The sequence below is a fragment of the Salmo salar genome, chromosome 15 (assembly GCF_965601325.2).
Source record: "Salmo salar chromosome 15, fSalSal1, whole genome shotgun sequence".
NCBI classification, from domain to species: Eukaryota; Metazoa; Chordata; class Actinopteri; order Salmoniformes; family Salmonidae; genus Salmo; species Salmo salar.
The window spans coordinates 3659178-3679166 of NC_138305.1; the positions used below are offsets into that span (position 1 = coordinate 3659178).

At 43.4% G+C, this 19989-nt stretch overlaps 1 protein-coding gene across 2 annotated transcripts in view; it reads right to left on the reverse strand.

Moving 5' to 3' along the window:
• Window positions 1-19989, reverse strand: part of LOC123727174 (amyloid-beta A4 precursor protein-binding family A member 1) — a 103340-nt gene that overhangs the window by 41546 nt on the left and 41805 nt on the right. For both annotated transcript variants that reach the window (XM_082961552.1, XM_082961551.1), the window contains exon 2: window positions 16349-16523. The gene's annotated coding sequence lies outside the window, so the exon portion shown is untranslated. The remainder of the gene's footprint in view (window positions 1-16348; window positions 16524-19989) is intronic.

Here is a 19989-nt window from a genome sequence, read left to right on the forward strand (position 1 = left end):
CACAGGGCTCTGTTCTCTGGTCTCTGTCTGAGGGAGATAGAGGCACCCAAACACACAGATCCATACTTCACTGCGTTCAGGAAGAAAAGTAAATGAAAACTCAACTTTCCTCAAGGCGTGTGTGTGTGTGTGTGTGTGTGTGTGTGCGTGCGCACATGCTTGCGTGCTTAAATGGAACAAGCCATTAAGATATGCCTTTGTCTTTGGCTCTAACTAAACAACACAGTCAATATACCCTGAAGGAAAGTCAAAGAGCTCACTGACATTATCTGGTTATGTCAATAGCAGCCAGAAGTAGTGGGATTGAGTCATCTGTACTGGGGGTGAATATTTTTCCGGCATTTAACAAATGTTCCATCCCGAGAACAAATCACTTTTCTCCCGGGTAACCAGGTATTTCCCGCCAAAACCGGAAGTGTCATTCATAAAGCATTATAAAGCATATTAATATGTCTGGACTTGATTATAGCTTTGATCAGCATGAAAACTCAAAGCTGATGCTACCGGAGCCTGATGAGACCTACATTAACAACGTTTAATGAGCACAAACCCCCAAAATCCCAAATGATTGTGCGGTTATCTAATACATATATCTTATAGGCTACTGCACATTACGCACAACAGAAAAACATAACAGCCCATAGATGTAGCTAGCTATATACTCTCTTGTGTAAATAAATGAAACTAGCTCCAGTAGGATAATCTTTTGGAGTGTGAACTGTATTACTGTACTGTATTATATTATACTGTATTATATGGACTGGAATTACACACATCGTTCAAACCATAATGAAGCAGAAGAGAACATGCGATTCTGGTGCAGCACATGCAGCCTACAAAGTTACAAGTATAGATTAGCGAATTTGATTTCAATTTTGAACTATAATAGGGTCTATTTCAATAACTAGTAGGCTGACGCATATATACCATAATAATTACACTGTTATTAGCTACCTCTTTCTCTCTCTATTGTTGCTTCATTCCTTCCTCGCTTTCAATAGTTGAATGAAATACAGTTTCGTTGTCCTTATCTTCATCATTCTAATGACATCCTTGAACACTATAGGACTAGAATTAGATGCAGAAGGTTTTCACTTCTCTTCACGAAGATTGAATGGTTATGGGTCTGAATAAATAACTGCTGTAGTCTACCACCATTGCACGTTCGCTCTTTCAAACTACCCGTGAGTTCTGTTAGCGGCTGTATTTAACATTCAGCAAAATATTAGAATAGTCTATTGAATGTAAGAAATGCTAAAAAAAAAATGGATGTCCAGCAAGCTATTCTAGTCTAGCTTTTCCTGCATGGGACTCCAAGAGCTAAGGAGCATTTTTTAAAGGAGAGAGGCCAGCGGAATACAGGTGTGTGCGTATTGCGCGAGAGACAGAGGCAACAAGTTAAGCTTATTATGCATAACCCATCATTAATTATCCAAATATAAGGCTAATACTGCATTGCATTTATTACCTGAAAGAGGTAGGCTAGGACATCTATATATGTGTCAGGAAACTAGATGTCACTAGATGTCACTACTTCACAGGAGCAGCATTTGAACGTAAACATACATTTCTTTATCAAAAGGCATTTTTTTGACAGAAATGCCTTCTGGAACATGTGGACTTTCATGTGCCTTACTATCAAACTTGTATTCCATCCATAAATACGAATAAAATTGTTAAATTACGAGCCTAGTTGGTTTAGCCATGGAAAAAGTAAGGAACCTTCCCACTAGCCATGATTGGCTGAGATAATGGATGGGCTGGACATACCGGGAGATGAGTTTGGATTGGTCTGCCATGTTTATTTATTTTTTTTATTTTACCTTTATTTAACCAGGTAGGTTAGTTGAGAACAAGTTCTCATTTACAACTGCGACCTGGCCAAGATAAGCAAAGCAGTGTGACACAGACAACAACACAGAGTTACACATGGAGTAAACAATAAACAAGCTAATAACACCATAAACAAGTCAATGACACAGTAGAAAAAAAACAAAGTCTATATACAGTGTGTGCAAAAGGCATGAGGAGGTAGGCAATAAATAGGCCATAGGAGCGAATAATTACAATTTAGCAGATCACTGGAGTGATAAATGAGCAGATGATGATGTGCAAGTAGAGATACTGGTGTGCAAAAGAGCAGAAAAGTAAATAAAAACAGTATGGGGATGAGGTAGGTAGATTGGGTGGGCTATTTACAGATGGACTATGTACAGCTGCAGCGATCGGTTAGCTGATGTTTAAAGTTGGTGAGGGAAATAAAAGTCTCCAACTTCAGCGATTTTTGAAATTCGTTCCAGTCACTGGCAGCAGAGAACTGGAAGGAAAGGCGGCCAAATGAGGTGTTGGCTTTGGGGATGATCAGTGAGATATACCTGCTGGAACGTGTGCTACGGGTGGGTGTTGTTATCGTGACCAGTGAACTGAGATAAGGCTGAGCTTTACCTAGCATAGACTTATAGATGACCTGGAGCCAGGAGCCAGTGGGTTTGGCGACGAATATGTAGCGAGGGCCAGCCGACTAGAGCATACAGGTCGCAGTGGTGGGTGGTATAAGGTGATTTGGTAACAAAACGGATGGCACTGTGATAGACTGCATCCAGTTTTCTGAGTAGAGTATTGGAAGCTATTTTGTAGATGACATCGCCGAAGTCGAGGATCGGTAGGATAGTCAGTTTTACTAGGGTAAGTTTGGCGGCGTGAGTGAATGAGGCTTTGTTGTGAAATAGAAAGCCGATTCTAGACTTGATTTTGGATTGGAGATGTTTAATATGAGTCTGGAAGGAGAGTTTACAGTCTTGCCAGACACCTAGGTATTTATAGTTGTCCACATATTCTAGGTCGGAACCGTCCAGGGTGGAGATGCTAGCCGGGTGGGCAGGTGCGGGCAGCGAACGGTTGAAAAGCATGCATTTGGTTTTACTAGCGTTTAAGAGCAGTCGGAGGCCACAGAAGAAGTGTTGTATGGCATTGAAGCTCGTTTGGAGGTTAGTTAGCACAGTGTCCAAGGAAGGGCCAGAAGTTTACAGAATGGTGTCGTCTGCATAGAGGTGGATTAGGGAATCGCCCGCAGCAAGAGCGACATCATTGATATATACAGAGAAAAGAGTCAGCCTGAGAATTGAACCCTGTGGTACCCCCATAGAGACTGCCAGAGGTGCGGACAACATGCCCTCCGTTTTGACACACTGAACTCTGTCTGAGAAGTAGTTGGTGAACAATGTAGCGTGCTTCTGTCTATAATGTGAGCTGTTCAATAGGTGTTGACAGGCCTTTCTACCGAGCCATTTTTGAAAGATATAAAGTTAGCCATTGAGAACTACATAAGTTCTGCTACTTTTCTCAACAACATTGATGCCCTGAATTTAGCAGGCGCTATCGACAGATCAGTAGGAACAAGTGATGGGCTACTTCCTGTGCACGTCACGGTCAATGTGAACCAGAGTGACTTGAAACAAAGCTGGCCAAACAAGATGTAGCTACAAACAAAACAGAGTTAAATGGTTCCAGTCTGCAGTGAAGTGTTCATCCGTGTATATGGGTAAGAGTCTAGCTACTTTTTCCAGATATACAGTCCCTTGCAAAAGTATTCATCCCCCTTTGCAATTTTCCTATTCTGTTGCATTACAACCTGTAATTTAAATGTATTTTTATTGGGATTTCATGTAATGGACATACACAAAATAGTCCAAATTGGTGAAGTGAAATTAAAAAAAATTACATATTAAAAAACATTATACAAAAAAACACAGAAAGTGGTGCGTGCATATGTATTCACCCCCTTTGCTATGAAGCCCCTAAATAAGATCTGGTGTAACCAATTACCTTCAGAAGTCACATAATTAGTTCAATAAAGTCCACCTGTGTGCAATCTAAGTGTCACATGATCTGTCACATGATCTCAGTATATATACACACCTGTTCTGAAAGGCCCCAGAGTCTGGAACACTACCAAGCAAGCGGCACCATGAAGACCAAGGACCTCTCCAAACAGGTCAGGGACAAAGTTGTGGAGAAGAACAGATCAGGGTTGGGTTATAAAAAATATCCAAAACTATAAACATCCCACGGAGCACCATTAAATCCATTATTAAAAATGGAAAGAATATGGCACCACAACAAACCTGCCAAGAGAGGGGCGCCCACCAAAAGTCACGAACCGGGCAAGGAAGGCATTAATCAGAGAGTCAACAAAGAGACCAAAGATAACCCTGAAGGAGCTGCAAAGCTCCATAGTGGAGATTGGAGTATCTGTCCATAGGACCACTTTAAGCCGTACACTCCACAGAGCTGGGCTTAACAAAGGAGTGGCCAGAAAAAAGCCAGTGCTTAAAGAAAAAAATACACAAACACATTTGGTGTTCGCCAAAAGGCATGTGGGAGACTCCCCAAACATATGGAACAAGGCACTCTGGTCAGATGAGACTAAAATTGAGCTTTTTGGCCATCAAGGAAAATGTTATGTCTGGCGCAAACCCAACACCTCACATCACCCCGAGAACAACATCCCCACAGTGAAGCATGGTGGTGGCAGCATCATGCTGTGGGGATGTTTTTCGTCAGCAGGGACTGGGAAACTGGTCAGAATTGAAGGAATGATGGATGGCGCTAAATACAGGGAAATTCTTGTTTCAGTCTTCCAGAGATTTGAGACTGGGACAGAGGTTCACCTTCCAGCAGGACAATGACCCGAAGCATAATGCTAAAGCAACACTCAAGTGGTTTAAGGGGAAACACTTAAATGTCTTGGAATGGCCTAGTCAAAGCCCAGACCTCAATCCAAATGAGAATCTGTGGTATGACTTAAAGATTGCTGTACACCAGCGGAACCCATCCAACTTGAAGGAGCTGAAGCAGTTATGTCTTGAAGAATGGGCAAAAATCCCAGTGGCTAGATGTGCCAAGCTTATAGAGACATGCCCCCAAGAGACTAGCAGCTGTAATTGCTGCAAAAGGTGGCTCTACAAAGTATTGACTTTGCGGGGTGAATAGTTATGCACGCCCAAGTTATGTTTTTCTGTCTTATTTCTTGTTTGTTTCACAATAAAAAATATTTTGCATCTTCAAAGTGCTAGGCATGTTGTGTAAATCAAATGATACAAGCCCCCCCCCCCAAAAAAACAATTTAATTCCAGGTTGTAAGGCAACAAAATAGGAAAAATGCCAAGGGGGTGAATACTTTCGTCACTGTACACTACCGGTCAAACATTTAGGATCACCAACTCATTAAAGGGTTTTTCTTTATTTTTACTATTTTCTACATTGTAGAATAATAGTGAAGACATCAAAACTATGAAATAACACGAATCATGTAGTAACCAAAGAAGTGTTAAAGAAATCTAAATATACTGCTCAAAAAAATTAAGGGAACACTAAAATAACACATCCTAGATCTGAATGAATTAAATAATCTTATTAAATACTTTTTTCTTTACATAGTTGAATGTGCTGACAACAAAATCACACCAAAATAATCAATAGAAATCCAATTTATCAACCCATGGAGGTCCCAGATGGATGTCCCAGATGTGCTCAATTGGATTCAGGTCTGGGGAACGGGCAGGCCAGTCCATAGCATCAATGCTTTCCTCTTGCAGGAACTGCTGACACACTCCAGCCTCATGAGGTCTAGCATTGTTTGCATTAGGAGGAACCCAGGGCCAACCGCACCAGCATATGGTCTCACAAGGGGTCTGAGGATCTCATCTCGGTACCTAATGGCAGTCAGGCTACCTCTGGCGAGCACATGGAGGGCTGTGCGGCCCCCCAAAGAAATGCCACCCCACACCATGACTGACCCACCGCCAAACCGGTCATGCTGGAGGATGTTGCAGGCAGCAGAACGTTCTCCACGGCGTCTCCAGACTCTGTCACGTCTGTCACATGTGCTCAGTGTGAACCTGCTTCATCTGTGAAGAGCACAGGGCGCCAGTGGCGAATTTGCCAATCTTGGTGTTCTCTGGCAAATGCCAAACGTCCTGCACGGTGTTGGGCTGTAAGCACAACCCCCACCTGTGGACGTCGGGCCCTCATACCACCCTCATGGAGTCTGTTTCTGACCGTTTGAGCAGACACATGCACATTTGTGGCCTGCTGGAGGTCATTTTGCAGGGCTCTGGCAGTGCTCCTCCTGCTCCTCCTTGCACAAAGGTGGAGGTAGCGGTCCTGCTGCTGGGTTGTTGCCCTCCTACGGCCTCCTCCACGTCTCCTGATGTACTGGCCTGTCTCCTGGTAGCGCCTCCATGCTCTGGACACTACGCTGACAGACACAGCAAACCTTCTTGCCACAGCTCGCATTGATGTGCCATCCTGGATGAGCTGCACTACCTGAGCCACTTGTGTGGGTTGTAGACTCCGTCTCATGCTACCACTAGAGTGAAAGCACCGCCAGCATTCAAAAGTGACCAAAACATCAGCCAGGAAGCATAAGAACTGAGAAGTGGTCTGTGGTCACCACCTGCCGAACCACTCCTTTATTGGGGGTGTCTTGCTAATTGCCTATAATTTCCACCTGTTGTCTATTCCATTTGCACAACAGCATGTGAAATTTATTGTCAATCAGTGTTGCTTCCTAAGTAGACAGTTTGATTTCACAGAAGTGTGATTGACTTGGAGTTACATTGTGTTGTTTAAGTGTTCCCTTTATTTTTTTGAGCTGTGTATATTTGAGATTCTTCAAATAGCCACATTTTGCCTTGATGACAGCTTTGCACAGTCTTGGCATTCTCTCAACCAGCTTCATGAGGTAGTCACCTGAAATGCATTTAAATTAACAGGTGTGCCTTCTTAAAAGTTAATTTGTGGAATTTCATTCCTTTTTAATGCTTAAAGTTTCTTTAAATGCGATCGCAAAATCCATCAATCGCTATGATGACACTGGCTCTCATGAGAACCGCCACAGGAAAGGAAGACCCAGAGTTCTCTCCTGCAGATGATAAGTTCATTAGTTACCAGACTCAGAAATTGCAGCCCAAATAAATGCTTCACAGAGTTCAAGTAAAAGACATATCTCAACATCAACTGTTCAGAGGAGACTGTGTGAATCAGGCCTTCATGGTCGAATTGCTGCAAAGAAACCATTACTAAAGGACACCAATAGAAGAAGAGACAGGCAATGGACATTAGACCGGTGGAAATCTGTCCTTTGTCTTTGAGACGCGGTGTGTGTGAACGGATGATCTCCACATGTGCATTTCCCACCGTAAGGCATGAAGGTGGTGGTGTAATGGTGCTTTGCTGGTGACACTGTCTGTGATTTATTTAGAATTCAAGACACACTTAACCAGCATGGCTACCATAGCATTCTGCAGCGATACTACATCCCATCTGGTTTGGGCTTAGTGGGACTATCATTTGTTTTTCAACAGAACAATGACTCAACATACCTCCTGTCTGTGTAAGGGCTATTTGACCAAGAAGGAGAGTTATGGAGTGCTGCATCAGATGCCCTGGCCTCCACAATCCCCCGACCTCAACCAAATTGAGATGGTTTGGGATGAGTCGGACCGCAGAGTGAAGGAAAAGAAGCCAACAAGTGCTCAGCATATGTGGGAACTCCTTCAAGACTGTTGGAAAAGCATTCCAGGTGAAGCTGGTTGAGAGAATGCCAATAGTGTGCAAAGCTGTCATCAAGACAAAGGATGGCTACTTTGAAGAATCTCAAATATAAAATATATTTTGATTTGTTTAAGCCTTAGTCCCACCCATCTCTTTAATAATTAATGTAAGTCCATGTGGTAAACACGCTATATCAAATAAAATCTACGTTTATTTGTCACATGCACAGCATACAGAAGGTGTAAACGGTACAGTGATAGTACTTGCATAGCAATATCAAAAACAGAAAAGGTGTCCAGATAAAGATATTTTATTAATATTTGATCGTTATTAGATGATGCTTACCCGAAACACTTGTCTAAATTGATGGGTCATGTGAAAGAAATGCTATAACCAACCCCCAGCCACATCTAGCTAAGTAGAGGGGTCACTATTGTCTAGACATGTTCATGAAATACAATCGATGTCCATAATCACATTTACATTTTAGTCATTTAGCAGACGCGCTTATCCAGAGGAACTTACAGTAGTGAATGCATACATTTCATACAATTTCATTTAAAAAAATTCTGTGCTGGCCCCCCGTGGGAATCGAACCCACAACCCTGGCGTTGCAAACACCATGCTCTACCAACTGAGCTACAGGCACATCTGCTAATGTGATGGGTCATGCAATAATCCATCTGAAGTGGAATCTTTTGTTCAGACATGTAGCTAGCTAGGTAGCTAGCTAGCTAAATAATGAACCGGCATAACCCCAACTCATACTACTACCAATACAAACATTGTCATAGCTGCAGGTAGCTAAAGCTAACAAAATAGAAAATGCCAATAACTAGCAATGCAAATGGATTTCTGATTCAAATAATATAACTACACAGATCATACATGTAATGTTAGCTAGCGAGCCAGCCATCTAGCATTTGCTAGCTAACTAACAGTATGCTTTAAATGACTTTCTGACTCAATCAGAAACTTACACTACCGGTCAAAAGTTTGGACAAACCTTCTCATTCAAGGGTTTTTCTTTACTTTACTATTTTCTACATTGTACAATAATAGTGAAGACATCAAAACTATCAAATAACACATATGGAATCATGTAGTAACCCAAAAAAGTGTTAAGACAGTGTGAACGATGCTGAATGGGTGTAGACAAAGAAGAGCTCTCCAGTAGGTGTACCAAAACATTCAAAGGCCATTTTCTCAAAAGTGAGGTTAATCATTTATCAACTTTCAAAGCAGAATTACTTTCCCATTGTTCTTCAACTGCAGTGTATGATATACAATTTTCTAGCTCTGATTCTCTAATTTTATCCAATGTAAAAAACACAATTTTAAATGTTGCTACATAAGACCGAATCGAGGGCGTCGGTCACATATAGGGCTATATATCAGTCTAGAACAGGATGGTCTATTTTAGATGCAATTTGAATGGAGTTGATGCAGAGAGAGAAAGACAGAGAGAGAGAGTGCTAGCGCGTGCACTGCTTTAAAGCAACAATATTTGAGAGATAGGCTGTTTCAAAACTCTGCAGCTGCAATTAAAACAATAATAATCTTTACCATTAAAAAAACAAGGTGACCCCCGGAAGCAAGGCTGGAAATGGGTCAATTAGACGTGCATTCTGTCTTTATATTAGAATAAACTATGTTGTAGCAAATGTAGACCTACCTGTCACAAGAAAAAAAGTTCCCATGATGAGAGGATAGGTCTACATTTTGAGATGATAGGTCTACATGCATTGTGAACTGCTCTCCATACTGAGATGGGCCGTCTGTCCCCACCCTGAGCGTTGATGATTCATCATGCAGAGGCCGTAGAGAAGCCATATTTAGACATTGCATATAATTTAACAGTTACATTTTACGCCATCTTGTTTATAAATAATGTATTATAATTTACTGGTTTCTCGCAGTTATTTATCCCGGGAGAAGGGAGTGGTTTTGGGCCATACGTAAATCTCGGGTTCCCGCCATTCAACTAAAATCTGTACAAAAGCCTCTCGGCTTTTCTACTTTGGATGTTAAAAAGTAACTGGAGCATTGTGCTAAAATAGATCCAACCCCACAAACACACTCAGACAGGAAACACACCATCAGCTCCTATGAAAGAATTTTGCATTAGTTTCATTAGTTAAAGATGGAAAAGATGTTCACAGTGGCAGGGGTCTCGAATCCAAGCTGTGTGTACCGCTAAAGTACAACTCTGTCTACTGCACACACGATACACAGTGAATCAAACATGAATAAAAATGACATTATTTTGGTATATCTTTCATGGTTATTTATTTCCTATAACGCCAGGCAGGCTCTAGTGACTCAGATCCTCCGCTATCTCCTCACAGGATGATTCCCAGCATGCATTGCAAAAATGTAATTGACTGCAGAGGCAAGAGATTGAGAATCAATATTTCACAACATCCATTCCTTATTCCTCCCCATGGCCACCAGGACAGATATGTCTCCTCTTGAGATGGACAAACTGGTGCATACTGTTTCCTCTCTGCTTCCCACTCGGTTTCCTCTCTCGGTTTCCTCTCTCTTTCTACTCGGTTTCCTCTCTCTTTCTACTCGGTTTCCTCTCTCTTTCTACTCGGTTTCCTCTCTCTTTCTACTCAGTTTTCTCTCTCAGTTTCCTCTCTCTTTCAACTCGGTTTCCTCTCTCTTTCTACTCAGTTTTCTCTCTCAGTTTCCTCTCTCTTTCAACTCGGTTTCCTCTCTTGGTTTCCTCACTCGGTTTCCTCTCTCTTTCTACTCGGTTTCCTCTCTCTTTCTACTCGGTTTCCTCTCTCTTTCTACTCAGTTTCCTCTCTCTTTCTACTCAGTTTCCTCTCTTGGTTTCCTCACTCGGTTTCCTCTCTCTTTCAACTCGGTTTCCTCTCTTGGTTTCCTCACTCGGTTTCCTCTCTCTTTCAACTCGGTTTCCTCTCTTGGTTTCCTCACTCGGTTTCCTCTCTCTTTCAACTCGGTTTCCTCTCTTGGTTTCCTCACTCGGTTTCCTCTCTCTTTCAACTCGGTTTCCTCTCTTGGTTTCCTCACTCGGTTTCCTCTCTCTTTCTACTCGGTTTCCTCTCTCTTTCAACTCGGTTTCCTCTCTTGGTTTCCTCACTCGGTTTCCTCTCGCTTTCAACTCGGTTTCCTCTCTTGGTTTCCTCACTCGGTTTCCTCTCTCTTTCTACTCGGTTTCCTCTCTTGGTTTCCTCACTCGGTTTCCTCTCTCTTTCTACTCGGTTTCCTCTCTCTTTCTACTCGGTTTCCTCTCTCTTTCTACTCGGTTTCCTCTCTCTTTCTACTCGGTTTCCTCTCTCTTTCTACTCACTTTTCTCTCTCAGTTTCCTCTCTCTTTCAACTCGGTTTCCTCTCTCTTTCTACTCAGTTTTCTCTCTCAGTTTCCTCTCTCTTTCAACTCGGTTTCCTCTCTTGGTTTCCTCACTCGGTTTCCTCTCTCTTTCTACTCGGTTTCCTCTCTCTTTCTACTCGGTTTCCTCTCTCTTTCTACTCAGTTTCCTCTCTCTTTCTACTCAGTTTCCTCTCTTGGTTTCCTCACTCGGTTTCCTCTCTCTTTCTACTCGGTTTCCTCTCTTGGTTTCCTCACTCGGTTTCCTCTCTCTTTCTACTCGGTTTCCTCTCTCTTTCTACTCGGTTTCCTCTCTCTTTCTACTCGGTTTCCTCTCTCTTTCTACTCGGTTTCCTCTCTCTTTCTACTCAGTTTTCTCTCTCAGTTTCCTCTCTCTTTCTACTCAGTTTTCTCTCTCAGTTTCCTCTCGCTTTCAACTCGGTTTCCTCTCTTGGTTTCCTCACTCGGTTTCCTCTCTCTTTCTACTCGGTTTCCTCTCTCTTTCAACTCGGTTTCCTCTCTTGGTTTCCTCACTCGGTTTCCTCTCTCTTTCTACTCGGTTTCCTCTCTCTTTCTACTCGGTTTCCTCTCTCTTTCTACTCGGTTTCCTCTCTCTTTCTACTCACTTTTCTCTCTCAGTTTCCTCTCTCTTTCAACTCGGTTTCCTCTCTCTTTCTACTCAGTTTTCTCTCTCAGTTTCCTCTCTCTTTCAACTCGGTTTCCTCTCTTGGTTTCCTCACTCGGTTTCCTCTCTCTTTCTACTCGGTTTCCTCTCTCTTTCTACTCGGTTTCCTCTCTCTTTCTACTCAGTTTCCTCTCTCTTTCTACTCAGTTTCCTCTCTTGGTTTCCTCACTCGGTTTCCTCTCTCTTTCTACTCGGTTTCCTCTCTCTTTCTACTCGGTTTCCTCTCTTGGTTTCCTCACTCGGTTTCCTCTCTCTTTCTACTCGGTTTCCTCTCTCTTTCTACTCGGTTTCCTCTCTCTTTCTACTCGGTTTCCTCTCTCTTTCTACTCAGTTTTCTCTCTCAGTTTCCTCTCTCTTTCTACTCAGTTTTCTCTCTCAGTTTCCTCTCTCTTTCAACTCGGTTTCCTCTCTTGGTTTCCTCACTCGGTTTCCTCTCTCTTTCTACTCGGTTTCCTCTCTCTTTCAACTCGGTTTCCTCTCTTGGTTTCCTCACTCGGTTTCCTCTCTCTTTCAACTCGGTTTCCTCTCTTGGTTTCCTCACTCGGTTTCCTCTCTCTTTCTACTCGGTTTCCTCTCTCTTTCAACTCGGTTTCCTCTCTTGGTTTCCTCACTCGGTTTCCTCTCTCTTTCAACTCGGTTTCCTCTCTTGGTTTCCTCACTCGGTTTCCTCTCTCTTTCAACTCGGTTTCCTCTCTTGGTTTCCTCACTCGGTTTCCTCTCTCTTTCAACTCGGTTTCCTCTCTTGGTTTCCTCACTCGGTTTCCTCTCTCTTTCAACTCGGTTTCCTCTCTTGGTTTCCTCACTCGGTTTCCTCTCTCTTTCTACTCGGTTTCCTCTCTCTTTCAACTCGGTTTCCTCTCTTGGTTTCCTCACTCGGTTTCCTCTCTCTTTCTACTCGGTTTCCTCTCTCTTTCAACTCGGTTTCCTCTCTTGGTTTCCTCACTCGGTTTCCTCTCTCTTTCTACTCGGTTTCCTCTCTCTTTCTACTCGGTTTCCTCTCTCTTTCTACTCGGTTTCCTCTCTCTTTCTACTCGGTTTCCTCTCTCTTTCTACTCAGTTTTCTCTCTCAGTTTCCTCTCTCTTTCAACTCGGTTTCCTCTCTCTTTCTACTCAGTTTTCTCTCTCAGTTTCCTCTCTCTTTCAACTCGGTTTCCTCTCTTGGTTTCCTCACTCGGTTTCCTCTCTCTTTCAACTCGGTTTCCTCTCTTGGTTTCCTCACTCGGTTTCCTCTCTCTTTCTACTCGGTTTCCTCTCTCTTTCAACTCGGTTTCCTCTCTTGGTTTCCTCACTCGGTTTCCTCTCTCTTTCAACTCGGTTTCCTCTCTTGGTTTCCTCACTCGGTTTCCTCTCTCTTTCTACTCGGTTTCCTCTCTCTTTCTACTCGGTTTCCTCTCTCTTTCTAATCGGTTTCCTCTCTCTTTCTAATCGGTTTCCTCTGTTTCCTCTCTGCAGATCAAATCAGATTAGGGGTCGTATGTATCAAGCGTCTCAGAGTCGGAGTGCTGATCGAGAACCAGGGACCCCCTATCCATGTAATATTAATCAATGTGTGATCTAAAAGGCTAAACTGATCAAGTCAGCAATCGTAATATGAGACGCTCATTAAATACACCACCTGAAAAGCAGCTCAACCTCTCTGGATCAGAAGGAATATCCTACAATTCCATCCGTATTTATTTGGACAGTGAAGCTAAAACAGACATACACACTCCGGACATACAGAAGTGGGGGGATCAGCGGGCGGTGGGGGTAATACGCCCGGAACCAGAGCCGCCGCCATAGACATTAGTCACCCACCCTACCCTCCCTTTGTGTTTTTTTTTTTTTTGGGGGGGGGGGGTGTTTGTTGTTTAGGGGGGTTGTGTTGTTGGTTTTGTAGGTGCGGTCGGAGTCCGCACCTTTGGGGGGGTTCTGTCACATCCTGACCATAGTAAGTTGTTATTTTCTATGATAGAGTAGGTCAGGGCGTGACAGGGGGTGTTTGTCCGTTTTTGTATTTCTATGTTTAGTTTCTAGTTATGCATTTCTAGGTTGGTTTTTGTTTGGCATGACCTCCAATTAGAGGCAGCCGGTTGTCGTTGTCTCCAATTGGAGGTCATATTTAAGTTGCTGTTTGTCCCACTTGTGTTTTGTGGGTGATTATATTTTGTGAGTGTGTTTGTTCCTCCTGCGTCACGGTTTGATGTTTTGTTCCTTCAGTTTATTTTTGTATCGCATTAAGTTTCACAATCCAACAAATATGTGGAACGAAACCGACGCTGCATTTTGGTCCGATCATTCAAACAGCCGTGACAGATATAGATACTTTTGTACCTGTTTCCTCCAGCATCTTCACAAGGTCCTTTGCTGTTGTTCTGGGATTGATTCGCACCAAAGTACGTTCATCTCTAGGAGACAGAACGCGTCTCCTTCCTGAGCGGTATGACAGCTGCGTGGTCCCCTGGTGTTTATACTTGTGTACTATTGTTTGTACAGATAAACGTGGTACCTGTAGGCATTTGGAAATTGCTCCCAAGGATGAACCAGACTTGTGGAGGTCTACAATTTATTTTCTGAGGTCTTGGCTGATTTCTTTTGATTTTCCCATGATGTCAAGCAAAGAGGCACTGAGTTGGAAGGTAGGCCTTGAAATACATCCACAGGTACACCTCCAATTGACTCAAAATGTAAATTAGCCTATCAGAAGCTTCTAAAGCTATGACATCATTTTCTGGAATTTTCCAAGCTGTTTAAAGGCACAGTCAACTTAGTGTATGTAAACTTCTGACCCACTGGAATTGTGATACAGTGAATTATAAGTGAAATAATCTGTCTGCAAACAATTGTTGGAAAAATTACCTGTGTCATGCACAAAGTAGATGTCCTAACCGACTTGCCAAAACTATAGTTTGTTAACAAGAAATGTGTTGAGTAGTTGAAAAATGAGTTTTAATGATTCCAACCTAAGTCTATGTACATTTCTGACTTCAACTGTAGATGGGCAGATACTATAGAATGTTCAGTATGGGGCAGTAGAGGCTGCAGATGGCACCAACAGCAGGACAACAGACAGATACTATAGAATGTTCAGTATGAGGCAGTAGAGGATGCAGATGGCACCAACAGCAGGACAACAGACAGATACTATAGAATGTTCAGTATGGGGCAGTAGAGGATGCAGATGGCACCAACAGCAGGACAACAGATAGACAAATACTAAAAAAACACATTACTCTATAATATACTAAAACACTACGGCCGAGTACCATCTGCCCACTGAGTAAGAGCCAGAGCTAACGCTATAGGGCCTACAGTGGTGTGTGTCAGCTACGGGGGGGGGGGGGGGTGTGTGTGTGTGTGTGTGTGTGTGTGTGTGTGTGTGTGTGTGTGTGTGTGTGTGTGTGTGTGTGTGAGATCCCTTGACCAGTCATATAACAGTTTATTAACTCTGAGGCTAGTCCGTCTCTAGTACCTATAACCTGTAGATGTAACAGTCAACACACTTGGCAGAGTGAGTGAGTGAGTGAGTGAGTGAGTGAGTGAGTGAGTGAGTGAGTGAGTGAGTGAGTGAGTGAGTGAGTGAGTGAGTGAGTGAGTGAGTGAGTGATATAGCAAGAGAGAGGACCCTCCACAGTCTAAACCAAGTTAATGAGGCATCACAGAACACATGTCACACACACATTTACAGTATCTCTCGCTAAACATTTCTCTCTATCCAATCATTCCAATCATTGGCTGGTGAAATTCCCTGCAGTAAAGGGAAAAGTCTACATTACCATTGTTTCTATCTGGCAGAAAGTCCAACCAGGCTGTTTGATTGGAAGCACAAACTGAACGTGCAAGATATTTTCAGGAAAATGAGGTCAATCAAATATTTGTGCTTATTATTTTTATTAAATCAACTAAAGTCCTTTGATGAAGGCTTTCATGCTGTTAGTTTTTTTTTTGTAAATACAGAAGGAACCTCTATTTCCTTCCAATAAACTCTAAGCAGGTAGCAGAGAAAAAGGTTCACGTTTTATTAGTCTTATTGTCACTTCCTGACCATAGTAAGTTGTTATTTTCTATGGTAGAGTAGGTCAGGGCGTGACAGGGGTGTTTGTCCGTTTTTGTATTTCTATGTTTAGTTTCTAGTTTTGTATTTCTAGGTTGGTTTTTATTTGTCATGACCTCCAATTAGAGGCAGCCGGTTGTCGTTGTTTCTAATTGGAGGTCATATTTAAGTTGATGTTTGTCCCACTTGTGTTTTGTGGGTGATTATATTTTGTGAGTGTGTTTGTTCCTCCTGCGTCACGGTTTGTTGTTTTGTCCTTAAGTTTACTTTGATATTGCATTAAGTTTCACGGTCTAATAAATATGTGGAACGAAACAGACGCTGCATTTTGGTCCAATCATTCAGATTGCCGTGACACGTATGTGAAGGATGTAAACGTCGTTCAACGAAATGCTTACTTGCATGTTCGTTCTCGACAATGCAACAACAATAAGTAATAATCAAATATAATAATACGAAGTAAATGGCTCAGTAGAATAGAATAAACATTTTAGCATAGTTATAATACAGGAAGGCACAATTTATAGTGTAATATTTACACGTGCTTTGGGGAAAGTGTTTAAATTGTGCAGTATTTATCAATCATATTAAGAAGAATTAAGAGGAAGGAAGGAGGGAAGGAAGGAATTAGGGAAATAAGGAAGTAGGGAAGGAAGGAAGGACATAGGGAAGGAAGGAAGGAAAGCATCTTCAGTGTATACCAACAGGAATGAGGTGGCAGACAGAGACTCACCTTCTAGAACCATCAATGGGTGTGGAGGGTGGTTAGGTGGCTCCTTGGAGCAGAGGCCACGGTTGGACCCTATGGTTCTGTGGTAATGTGGAGATGGTGGTTGAAAGTAACTACTGGAGTCCTTAGACTGGTACAGGCATGTAGGGACAGTGCCTCAGATCACAGCAGCTCCAGCCTACAACACAGACAAGAGGACAACAGATTAGAGGAGAGAGAAAAGAGGATCTATTGAAAGAGAAGAGTGGGTGGAAAAACAGATAAACAGATGAAAATGGGTGTCCCCCCCCCCCCCCCCCCCCCCCCCCCCCCCCCCCCCCCCCACACACACACACACACACACACACACACACACACACACCACACACACACACACACGAAAGCACTACAATACAAACAATTGAAACAAGCTATATATCCCATCGGCAGAGACACACACAGAACAGCTCAAGTTTGTCTCTTAGATGTCCAATCTGCAGTAATCCTAGCAGAGCCGTGGAACAGCAGTGAGAGGCAGAGAGGCAGGGGAGAATCAGCCTCTTCTGTCGTTGTTAAATCTCAGGCTTGATGATGTGACTTCTGTGGCTTTTTGACAGATGAAACAGTGTGACTCTGAACTAGAATTCACACTCGCACACACACACACACACACACACACACACACACACACACACACACACACACACACACACACACACACACACACACACACACACACACACACACACACACACACACACACACACACACACACACACATGCCAACACACACGCACTCTCATCCAATTTGTCAAGGCAATATGTGATGTCTGTGACTCAATAGAGAGCCATAACCTAGATTTCCACGGAGCGGATAACAACAGAAAGAGTCTAGTCTGGGCTTTGATAAAGTTCCCATCCATTAGATGAGTTGAGACCGAGAGCAGAGCATCCATTAGATGAGTTGAGAGCGAGAGCAGGGCATCCATTAGATGAGTTGAGACCGAGAGCAGAGCATCCATTAGATGAGTTGAGACCGAGAGCAGAGCATCCATTAGATGAGTTGAGACCGAGAGCAGAGCATCCATCAGATGAGTTGAGACTGAGAGCAGAGCATCCATTAGATGAGTTGAGACAGAGAGCAGAGCATCCATTAGATGAGTTGAGACAGAGAGCAGAGCATCCATCAGATGAGTTGAGACCGAGAGCAGAGCATCCATCAGATGAGTTGAGACCGAGAGCAGAGCATCCATCAGATGAGTTGAGACCGAGAGCAGAGCATCCATCAGATGAGTTGAGACAGAGAGCAGAGCATCCATTAGATGAGTTGAGACAGAGAGCAGAGCATCCATTAGATGAGTTGAGACCGAGAGCAGAGCATCCATTAGATGAGTTGAGACTGAGAGCAGAGCATCCATTAGATGAGTTGAGACCGAGAGCAGAGCATCCATCAGATGAGTTGAGACCGAGAGCAGAGCATCCATTAGATGAGTTGAGACTGAGAGCAGAGCATCCATTAGATGAGTTGAGACCGAGAGCAGAGCATCCATTAGATGAGTTGAGACCGAGAGCAGAGCATCCATTAGATGAGTTGAGACAGAGAGCGGAGCATCCATCAGATGAGTTGAGACAGAGAGCAGAGCATCCATTAGATGAGTTGAGACAGAGAGCGGAGCATCCATCAGATGAGTTGAGACAGAGAGCAGAGCATCCATTAGATGAGTTGAGACTGAGAGCGGAGCATCCATTATATGAGTTGAGACAGAGAGCAGAGCATCCATTAGATGAGTTGAGACTGAGAGCGGAGCATCCATTAGATGAGTTGAGACAGAGAGCAGAGCATCCATTAGATGAGTTGAGACAGAGAGCGGAGCATCCATTAGATGAGTTGAGACAGAGAGCAGAGCATCCATTAGATGAGTTGAGACAGAGAGCAGAGCATCCATTAGATGAGTTGAGACAGAGAGCAGAGCATCCATTAGATGAGTTGAGACAGAGAGCAGAGCATCCATTAGATGAGTTGAGACAGAAAACAGAGCAATGTGAATCACTAACCACGTTTCCATCCACAGTTTTTACGCGAGTAAAGTCACCACGCCATTAAAACAAAAATCACAACATCTGTGATGGAAACAGGAAGTTTTGGTACAATTTTCTAAATGCCGACAGATCAATTGTATGTTTGACATGGTGGTATGTTTTCTTGGCGATAAAATGTATTATGCAAGAAATGGCGTTGGAAATGCCTTTATGCTAAAATATTGATATAATAACCATCATATCGAAGTAAACCTGGAGTCACGCGATGCTATGGTGTGTGGTCCTCCCACTACGACTCAGAAAATCATGCTGTTTATTAGGCTACAGATTAAATAAGTTGTGATGAACTTCACAGGGTGGTGAAAGTGCAAGATGACGCACTTGATGCTCTTTTCCAATAAATATCGAGGGTCTTATTCTGGTGACATGATCGATGCTTGACTGCCGTTTGAGAAAAAGCAAAGCATCAAGTCCAGGCCTAAGATTGAATCCTACTACACCGGCTCTGACGCTCGTCGGACATGGCAGGGCTTGCAAACTATTACGGACTACAAACAGAAGCCCAGCTGCGAGCTGCCCAGTGACACGAGCATACCAGACGAGCTAAATTACTTGCATGCGCGCTTTGAGGCAAGTAACACTGAAGCATGCATAAGAGCACCTGCTATTCCGGACGACTTTGTGATCATGTTCTCTGTAGCCTATGTGAGTAAGACCTTTAAAAAGGTCAACATTCACAAGGCCGCAGGGTCAGACGGATTACCAGGACGTGTACTCAAAGCATGCGCTGACCAACTGGCAAGTGTATTCACTGACATTTTCAACATGTCCCTGACCAAGTCTGTAATACCTACATGTTTCAAGCAGACCACCATAGTCCCTGTGCCCAAGAACGCCAAATGAACATGTCTAAATGACTACTGACCCGTAGCACTCATGTCTGTAGCCATGAAGTGCTTTGAAAGGCTGGTCATGGTTCACATCAACACCATCATCCCAGGAACACCTACGTGGGAATGCTGTTCATTGACAACAGCTCGGTGTTCAACACCATAGTGCCCTCAAAGCTCATCACTAAGCTAAAGACTCTAGGACTAAACACCTCCCTCTGCAACTGGATCTTGGACTTCTTGACAGGCCGCCCCCAGGGGTAAGGGTAGACAACAACACATCCGCCTTACTCAGGGGTGTGTGCTTAGTCCCCTCCTGTACTTCCTGTTCACCTATGACTGCATGGCCAAGCACGACTCCAACACCATCCTTAAGTTTGCTGATGACACAACAGTGGTAGGCCTGATCACAGACAACGATGAGACAGACCTGGAAGTGTGGTACCAGGACAACAACCTCTTCCTCAATGTGATCAAGACAAAGGAGATGATTGTGGACTACAGGAAAAGAAGAGAGCTTCGAGTTCGTTGGTCCACATCACCAACAAACTACCATGGTCCAAACATACCAAGACAGTCGGGAAGAGGGCACAACAATGCCTATTCCCCCGAAAGGAGACTGAAAAGATTTTGCATGGGTCCTCAGATCCTAAAACAATTCTACAGCTGCACCATCGAGAGCATCCTGTCTGGTTACATCACCACCTGGTATGGCAACTGCTCGGCATCGGACCG